The following is a 10,000-nucleotide window of genomic DNA, read 5'->3' as shown; positions in this document are numbered from 1 at the left end:
TTGTGAGAGACGTGAAATACACACCACGAAATGAACGTCCGCTTGTTACCCTTTTGTTACTGCGGTGCGAAATCATCGCGCGTAATACCGATTCAATTTTGTCTTGTTTGGTGGTCTGTCAGCACTTTGTGTTCTTCAAGAAAATCAGCTACAGGCTTTTAAATTATGTGCGCGAAACTTTTCTCCATCTGCCACCCGGAACATATTTAAAGAAGAGAGAAAGCAGCCGGGGCCTTGAGATTTCGAAAATGCCGCGCTCTGAAATTTTCACATCAGCCATTGGGAAGATAATTATTATCCGTCACAAACAAAAAAAAAAAAACAGCTTTGAAATGAGCATTGATAGTGGCCACGTTTTTTCGGGGCATGTCTTGATGAAATAATTGCAGTTCAGTTCGTTGGTTCAATTGCATTTGTTGGCTCCTTGCAGCATGTCTAGATTTCATCTTTTTCAGTATTCCTAGTGTTCTCATTGTAGTATGAATAACCTGCAGATTTTTCGTTGTTGTTGTTATGCGTTATACAATGCTGAGCGATGTTTTTCCTTTCCTTGAAGCTAGCCATAGAAGTATAAAACTTTCTATAAACTCATTACAATAAGAATCCAGCATACGGTTCATCATCGGCTCGATAAACGTTCGGGAAGTGGCGACTTTTAATGCCGTGATCATGAAGCTTAACAGCAGAGCGTGTTCATCAGATATGCCAGGGGTGACGTAACGCAAGGCGTGAATCGAATCTAAGATTGAAATGGCGTTCTGAATTCTTTTGGTTCCAGATAGAACAAACAAAAATATATAAAAAAAGCATGTCATTGATTGTCATTCAAACCTCAAGAGCGCGTGGAGAAAGTGTTCCGGTTTACATTCGGCAAATCGAAATGAACGGCTAAAATTAACCTATCGTCTGGTTTCATGCGGGAGATCACGTGCGCACGCAAATTTCTTCGTACGGGAATTTTATGAAGTGAAGGCGGCTACAGATCATTTCCTTTGTCTAGTTCATGTTCGTAGGCGCAAATTGCAAACGTAATACTTGGAGGAACGTTTCCACTAATCTACAGGGGCTCTCTCATTTCTCCGATTGCTCGCAAACACATTGCATTGCTAGTCGTGACGTTTCACAGTGACGTTTCACCATGCCCGTCGAAGTTGATTACCAGTACCGCGCCAGCGTCGACCGGCCGGCGAAGCGACGAACTCAGCAGCGCATGCGCGAGGCCCTACAACACCCCAACCGAGCTACCCTGCTTATCGGAGAGAGCGAGTGCGCGTGAACGCGGGCTCGTCTGACGATCTGGATTAAAGAAAAAAAAAAAAGTGTGTCCGAGATATTGACAAAGACAAGTGGTCGCTGTCGCTCTGAGTCTTAGCGCGTTATAGAAAACGTGGGATGGCGGTGCTTCCTCGAGGGTCTAAAAGTACAATCTTCGAACTAGCGCTCCCGGCGGAACGTGGAGCTAGCATCCTTCTTCTTGGAACGGTTTGCAATGGACTGCTTGAATGTGCCGACCACGCGTCACGGGTCGCGTATAGAGCCAACGTTTGGCAAGAACGCGTCTAGCACAACCGATCGCGGTTGCGATAACCCATCGTTGGTAGCGAAAAAAAGAAAGAAAGAAAAAAAAAACACCTACCCGCAGCTTGTTAGCAGTAACCGTAAATGTGGTTCTAAATATAGGTTCGCTGGTCACTGAAACTTTCTCATAACGCACACCACTGTAGTCCAAAAAGAACAAAGCACGCACAATGGATATGATACAGCCGTCACCGCATGATTTCGCGTTTTCCTTATTGCATTACTTTCGTGGGCATGCGCGCTAGGGCCACGCAGGCCAGGAGGCAAGGGGAAAAATAAATAAGAAATGATACGCGATCCTCAGCATTGACTTGGCTGATGTGGCACTCGCATTTATGTTCTTTACCTTAGGCGAGCGCAACGCGCCAACTGAACTCCAATTTCCCATAACGGAAATTCGTATTTGGCCATTTGGTTGTATTTTTGGCTGATGTTCGCGTTTTTCGCCCGAGCATGCGCTTCACTGCGCCGCTCGTTGCCCCTTCAATGCGGCTTCACTGCCCTGCAGGCGTGTTCTGCGTCAAGCCGAACCACCAGGCAAAAAGCCTGGGCGCCGCCATCTTGTTGAGAGCGGCGCCGGGGACACAATCGCGCCTAGCTCATTGAGTTTTCCCCCAAAACTGAACGAAATAGCCTTATTTAAATGAGAAAGATGCCGCGAGTGCCGCAACGAAGGACCTTAAGGATTACCGAAGGGTAACTGAGGGCGACGCGACGAGCTTTGGAAAGAAGAATGATGGGTGTAGCGCTACGGGGGATAAGAATAGAGCAGATTCGGGGGGTGAGCGAACAAACGCGAGCTAATGACACCTTAGTTTAAACCAAGAAAAAGAAATGGGCGTGCGCAGGGCATGCAATGTGGGGGGAAGATCATCAATTAAGGGTTACCGACTGAATTCCAAGAGAAGGGAAGCGTAGCACGGGGTGGCGGAAATTTAGGAGGGCAGATTAGATTAGGAAGGGCGCAGGCACTAGACGGCGACCGTGACCGGGCTTACACGTGACCGGGGTGCTTGGAGAATAATGGGAGAGGTCTTTGCCCTGCAGTGGTCGTAGCCAGCAGGATGATGATGACGAAAAGGTAGCAACAGGTATTCATAACATACAGGTTGGAAAGCTGAGGCACCTCTGAACCCTTGAATATATTTCGCCACACTTGGCCATACGACAAGTTTGTTTTCGAGGCGCTCGGTCCCACTGCAGCGAAAATGTTGCCGGAAATCGGGCACTCCATTTTTGTTTCATAGGGAACCTTTCTTCCACTAGGGCAGCGGATTTTCGCAGGGCGAGCTTGCTGTCGTTTACGGATCAAAGCGATAGTGAACTCCAAAATGCAGTGTTGGCTTTGAGTGGGACTTACATTGATTGCAAAACCCACGGCTAATCACCCTTCCCCCCCCCCCCCCCCAAGTGGCTCATTACAGCAGACAATCGTTCAGAAACACCGGCATCGTTGCGTATAGTATGGGAATGGTGCGTGTCACGTGAGTGCTCGCTTCGAGCTTGTGTTCTTCATTTTGATTGAATGAAGTCTCACCTAAGTGAGCGGGGGCCGATCCCGGAGGTAGTGCAATACCGGGCCGACCTGCGGCGGAGGTGAAGCAGGCTTCAAGCACTCCGCCAACTTCCAAAAATAGGTTTAATATCGTGGGTCCATATAGAACCCGTATCAGATATTAAGCTGATAAGAACAGATACTACACTTTGATCTTAGCCAAAAGGCCGAGAAGCGATGTCTTTCACTTCACTCCATTGTACCACTGCCTTGTGGGTGCCCTGGCGACATTGGTAACCTCAGCAACAGCGTGGGCAATCTTATAAAACCCAGCCCGTCTAGAGACTCTATGCTCTCTATCTCGCGAATCAACTCGCGACGCCTCAGTCTTTCACTGTTAACGAAACGCCGTCGCGTAGAAACGAGACCCGAGCGCAAGCTTGTTCGCAAGGCAAAACCAACGAAGGCAACCTCGTAGAAAACGGAACAGGCGAGCGGAAAACACGCGCAAGGGGAATGCTTACTTCCGTCTGAATGCGACCGCTCAAGGCGGCTTTCTTTGAGGCCTTCGTTTCAAGCCCGTGCGCAAGTGTAATACACTACGCGCATTTCCCTCATTTCCTTTTATTTACCGCAAGGCCCACTGAAAGTTTTCATACGGCACAGGCCGGGACGGATTGCAACGTGTCGATTCGACCGCTAGAATTAGGTAGCGCGCCTCATGTACGAATGAAAGAGAATGAAAAAAAAAAAATAAATAAATATAGAAAAGGCTGCGCACTCCTTCCAACCGGAAACATAGAGGGCAGGAAGATCGCCATGTGGAGCACAGGTGTTGTTAAAAAAGAAAGAAAGAAAGAAAGAAATAGCGCTACCCCATCATCTTTACCGTGTGCGTGTATACACACACACGCACACATATGCACGCGCACGCACGCGCGCGCGCGCACGCACACACACACACACACACACACACACACACACACACACATACGCACACATGCTAGCATAGCTTAAGCACAGCTGGAAAGCTCAGCCTTGCGCAAGAAAAAAGGACCACGCCCTTTCGCAAGCCCCTTTGAAACTTTTAAATGAGAAACATGTGTACAGCGAGGTCGTTCGAAACTGGCGCGAAAACGCATCCGCGCCATCTGTGTGCGGAACTAGGAAAACCTACGGCCTTCGCCATACAGAAAGAAAGGTAGATGGCGCGAGCTAACGCTCCGTTGCATACTAAGAACGAGAGCTAGTGAATAATGGCAGAAACGTCTTGGGAAGAGAGAAAAAAACAACAACAACAAAAAAAAAGAAAGACACGCAAGTTGTTGGCTCGCGCAAGCATTCTATTTTACAGCGAGTAAAGAGCATAGCAACTTCTCACAAGAGCAGCAAGAAAGACAAGAAGAACGTGAGAGAGGGGGAGAAACAGGCGCGTTTCTTTGGAATGCAGAGCATGCTGCACACACTATGAAGTGCCAAAGAGACGGGGAAAGCAGATGGCGCGATTGTGTATGTCCTCAAAGCTTGAAAACAATTTCTAAACTACAAGGTGTGCCGAAGTCCGCCTACTCTCATCAGGTTGCTCCCGCCTCCAATTGCATTTAAATTAAAATTACAGTCGCCTCAGAGGCAGAGAGAGAGAGAGAGAGAGAGAAAATGTGTACACTTGCTTCGCGCAGCTGCACCCGTTCAAATTTTACAGCAACAAGAGCACTCCCGCAGGCACAAAGTCCGCTGCCGCGTCCGCCGGGGCGGAATGCACTCGCTTCCGTAAATTGTCGTGCGGCAGACTGCTGCATCGTAGCACACCTGAAACCGCGCAGACGTCAGCGATCGCCGCGAGATCGCTGCGAGCGCTAAAGTCCGAAACCACGTCCGCCGGGGCGGCGGGAGCTCGATACCCCTTCACGAAACTTCTGCGTGTACACCGCCGCACGGCCACGGCGGAGTCGCTGGCATCCTGCGCGCAGTTGCATTGCGTCGCGCCGGGAATCGTTGAAGCCCCACGCAGACGTCGGCGTCGGCCCCGACCTGGCTGCGAGCGCTCGAAGAGACCAAGTCCGAAGCCACGTGAGCCGGGGCGGTGTGAGCGCGACTAAGTCCGAGACGACGTCAGCCGGGGCGGCGTGAGCGAGACCAAGTCCGAGACTACGTCAGCCGGGGCGGCGTGAGCGAGACCAAGTCCGAGACTACGTCAGCCGGGGCGTCGACTAAGTCCGAGACGACGTCAGCCGGGGCGTCGAGCACGCCGCGGTCGCTTTTCCCACTCTTACTCGAAAAATGGCGAAGGGGCCGCGCTAGCGTGCCTTGAATCGGTGAGCGGCGGTACCGCGGCGATCGCGAGAGCTCAAATCGGCCGTGCCAAGGCCAAATATTGGCGCTCGGCTCGGCGCAGTACGCCGCCTTGTCGCACGAGTACGGCCCCGTGGAGGTCTGGTCACTTATCGCTGCTCTTATAAGGGGCCGTACCGCCCTGGCCGACGTTGTACCGTAATGCCGTTTTCGACTTGCGCGTGTTCGTGGTGGTGTCCGCGCACCGCTCCGCACTCGAGAATCGTGCCCACGACGACGCGAGCGCTCGGAAGAGACGCAAGTCCGAAACCACGTGAGCCGGGGCGGTGTGAGCGCGACTAAGTCCGAGACGACGTCAGCCGGGGCGGCGTGAGCGAGACTAAGTCCGAGACTACGTCAGCCGGGGCGTCGACCAAGTCCGAGACGACGTCAGCCGGGGCGTCGAGCACGCCGCGCGCGCTTTTCCCACTCTTACTCGAAAAATGGCGAAGGGGCCGCGCTAGCGTGCCTTGAATCGGTGAGCGGCGGTACCGCGGCGATCGCGAGAGCTCAAATCGGCCGTGCCAAAGCCAAATATTGGCGCTCGGCTCGGCGCAGTACGCCGCCTTGTCGCACGAGTACGGCCCCGTGGAGGTCTGGTCACTTATCGCTGCTCTTATAAGGGGCCGTACCGCCCTGGCCGACGTTGTACCGTAGTGCCGTTTTCGGCTTGCGCGTGTTCGTGGTGGTGTCCGCGCACCGCTCCGCACTCGAGAATCGTGCCCACGACGACGCGAGCGCTCGGAAGAGACGAAAGTCCGAAACCACGTGAGCCGGGGCGGTGTGAGCGCGACTAAGTCCGAGACGACGTCAGCCGGGGCGGCGTGAGCGAGACTAAGTCCGAGACTACGTCAGCCGGGGCGTCGACCAAGTCCGAGACGACGTCAGCCGGGGCGTCGAGCACGCCGCGCGCGCTTTTCCCACTCTTACTCGAAAAATGGCGAAGGGGCCGCGCTAGCGTGCCTTGAATCGGTGAGCGGCGGTACCGCGGCGATCGCGAGAGCTCAAATCGGCCGTGCCAAAGCCAAATATTGGCGCTCGGCTCGGCGCAGTACGCCGCCTTGTCGCACGAGTACGGCCCCGTGGAGGTCTGGTCACTTATCGCTGCTCTTATAAGGGGCCGTACCGCCCTGGCCGACGTTGTACCGTAGTGCCGTTTTCGGCTTGCGCGTGTTCGTGGTGGTGTCCGCGCACCGCTCCGCACTCGAGAATCGTGCCCACGACGACGCGAGCGCTCGGAAGAGACGAAAGTCCGAAACCACGTGAGCCGGGGCGGTGTGAGCGCGACTAAGTCCGAGACGACGTCAGCCGGGGCGGCGTGAGCGAGACTAAGTCCGAGACTACGTCAGCCGGGGCGACGAGCACGCCGCGCGCGCTTTTCGCACTCTTACTCGAAAAATGGCGAAGGGGCCGCGCTAGCGTGCCTTGAATCGGTGAGCGGCGGTACCGCGGCGATCGCGAGAGCTCAAATCGGCCGTGCCAAGGCCAAATATTGGCGCTCGGCTCGGCGCAGTACGCCGCCTTGTCGCACGAGTACGGCCCCGTGGAGATCTGGTCACTTATCGCTGCTCATATAAGGGGGCCGTACCGCCCTGGCCGACGTTGTACCGTAGTGCCATTTTCGGCTTGCGCGTGTTCGTGGTGGTGTCCGCGCACCGCTCCGCACTCGAGAATCGTGCCCACGACGACGCGAGCGCTCGGAAGAGACGGAAGTCCGAAACCACGTGAGCCGGGGCGGTGTGAGCGCGACTAAGTCCGAGACGACGTCAGCCGGGGCGGCGTGAGCGAGACTAAGTCCGAGACTACGTCAGCCGGGGCGACGAGCACGCCGCGCGCGCTTTTCGCACTCTTACTCGAAAAATGGCGAAGGGGCCGCGCTAGCGTGCCTTGAATCGGTGAGCGGCGGTACCGCGGCGATCGCGAGAGCTCAAATCGGCCGTGCCAAGGCCAAATATTGGCGCTCGGCTCGGCGCAGTACGCCGCCTTGTCGCACGAGTACGGCCCCGTGGAGATCTGGTCACTTATCGCTGCTCATATAAGGGGGCCGTACCGCCCTGGCCGACGTTGTACCGTAGTGCCGTTTTCGGCTTGCGCGTGTTCGTGGTGGTGTCCGCGCACCGCTCCGCACTCGAGAATCGTGCCCACGACGACGCGAGCGCTCGGAAGAGACAGAAGTCCGAAACCACCTGAGCCGGGCCGCGGCGGGAGCTCGACGCCCGTCACGCAACTTTGGCGTACAAGCCACCGCACGGCCGCGACTGAGTCGTCGCCACCGTCCGGCTGGCTGCACTATAGCACGCCGGGAACCGGGAAAGAACCGCGCAGAGGTCGTCGTTTTGCCGCGGCGTTGGCGCGAGCGCGCGAAGAGACAAAGTCCGAAACGGCGTCAGCCGGGGTGTCGAGCACGCCGCCCGCGCCGGTCGCACTCGTGCTCGGAAACGGCGAAAGGGCCGCGCTAGCGTGCGGCCCCGTAGGGGCACAGAAAGGCGATTGTTCTGGAAACCGCGCTGTCCATAGGCGAGAGATTGCCGTTCGCGCATTCGGTCGACGCGCTGCGCTTTCACGACTTCGGCATTGCGCTGCCGACGTAAGCTTTCCATCTCGCTCGCGGCGCTGCGAGGCGGCACGATTTTCGCCAAACGCTCGTCGAAAGTGGCACGAGTACGGCCCCATGGAGATTTGGGAACTTATCGCTGCTATTATATGGGGGTCCCAGAGAGCAGTCGCCCCCAAAAGCGACCTGGGTGTTTGATATGCGGCGGGCTTCGTGCCCGTCAAGCGTGTCCCCGGTATCGCTCCCGTGGATCCCACAGCTGACGTCTGCAGCCTCATCCGCTTGATGCGTTAGGGGCTGGTTGTCGGACGACGCTTTCTCCACGATATCGAGTTGTGTTCCGCATCGTCCTCGGACGAGTCAAATGCGAAAGCGCCGAAGGCGCGGGCGTGACCCGTCGCCTGGCGGCTTTGCCGTCTCGGCTACGTTGCAAGTGTCGGTCGGTCCACCTGTGCTGCGGGCTCAAGAGAAACCGCAAGCCGTGATCGAGTCGACACAACCAGTCTATCGAGAATGTTGCGTGCTTCTTGCCGCGTGGCGATACCCGGCCCTTCGGGGAGGGCGCCGTAGCGAGCTCGAACGCCGTCGTCTCGGACTGTGCAAAGTGCTACTCTTTGCAAGAACGAAGCGTGCTGGGGCGCCTGAAGGTGGCCTCGGCATCGCAAAAACGGCGTCCGGCCTGCTTGACAGGCGGGACGCGCAGTTGAACGATTACCTGGTTGATCCTGCCAGTAATCATATGCTTGTCTCAAAGATTAAGCCATGCATGTCTAAGTACATGCCGAAATAAGGCGAAACCGCGAATGGCTCATTAAATCAGTTATGGTTCCTTAGATCGTTTCTTCCTACTTGGATAACTGTGGCAATTCTAGAGCTAATACATGCAGTGAGCCTGAAGCCCTTTGGGCGACGGGTGCTTTTATTAGACCAAGATCGATCGGGTTTCGGCCCGTATTGTGTGGTGACTCTGGATAACTTTGTGCTGATCGCATGGCCACGAGCCGGCGACGTTTCTTTCAAGTGTCTGCCTTATCAACTTTCGATGGTAGGTTACTTGCTTACCATGGTTGTTACGGGTAACGGAGAATCAGGGTTCGATTCCGGAGAGGGAGCCTGAGAAACGGCTACCACATCCAAGGAAGGCAGCAGGCGCGCAAATTACCCACTCCCGGCACGGGGAGGTAGTGACGAAAAATAACAATACGGGACTCTTTTGAGGCCCCGTAATTGAAATGAGTACACTCTAAATCCTTTAACGAGGATCAATTGGAGGGCAAGTCTGGTGCCAGCAGCCGCGGTAATTCCAGCTCCAATAGCGTATACTAAAGCTGCTGCGGTTAAAAAGCTCGTAGTTGGATCTCAGTTCCAGACGAGTAGTGCATCTACCCGATGCGACGGCTCGGACTGAACATCATGCCGGTCCTTTCTTGGTGCACTTCATTGTGTGCCTCGAGAAGGCCGGTGCTTTTACTTTGAAAAAATTAGAGTGCTCAACGCAGGCGAGTCGCCTGAATAAACTTGCATGGAATAATAGAACAAGACCTCGTTTCTGTTCTGTTGGTTTTTGGAATACGAGGTAATGATTAAGAGGGACAGACGGGGGCATTCGTATTGCGGCGCTAGAGGTGAAATTCTTGGACCGTCGCAAGACGAACTACTGCGAAAGCATTTGCCAAGAATGTTTTCTTTGATCAAGAACGAAAGTCAGAGGTTCGAAGGCGATCAGATACCGCCCTAGTTCTGACCATAAACGATGCCAACCAGCGATCCGCCTGAGTTACTCAAATGACTCGGCGGGCAGCTTCCGGGAAACCAAAGTGTTTGGGTTCCGGGGGAAGTATGGTTGCAAAGCTGAAACTTAAAGGAATTGACGGAAGGGCACCACCAGGAGTGGAGCCTGCGGCTTAATTTGACTCAACACGGGAAAACTTACCCGGCCCGGACACTGGGAGGATTGACAGATTGAGAGCTCTTTCTTGATTCGGTGGATGGTGGTGCATGGCCGTTCTTAGTTGGTGGAGCGATTTGTCTGGTTAATTCCG

General features: G+C 54.7%; 1 non-coding gene across 1 annotated transcript; it reads right to left on the bottom strand.

Moving 5' to 3' along the window:
- Positions 1-3,120: 3,120 nt before the first annotated feature.
- Positions 3,121-3,312, bottom strand: LOC139053933 (U2 spliceosomal RNA). Its single transcript, XR_011510897.1, has one exon. It is a non-coding gene; the product is annotated as a U2 spliceosomal RNA (small nuclear RNA).
- Between the last annotated feature and the right edge of the window lie 6,688 nt (positions 3,313-10,000).

The sequence above is a fragment of the Dermacentor albipictus genome, unplaced genomic scaffold, assembly GCF_038994185.2.
Source record: "Dermacentor albipictus isolate Rhodes 1998 colony unplaced genomic scaffold, USDA_Dalb.pri_finalv2 scaffold_376, whole genome shotgun sequence".
NCBI classification, from domain to species: Eukaryota; Metazoa; Arthropoda; class Arachnida; order Ixodida; family Ixodidae; genus Dermacentor; species Dermacentor albipictus.
The sequence above is the reverse complement of the archived record's forward strand: the minus strand, read 5'-3'. Positions and strand labels throughout refer to the sequence as shown.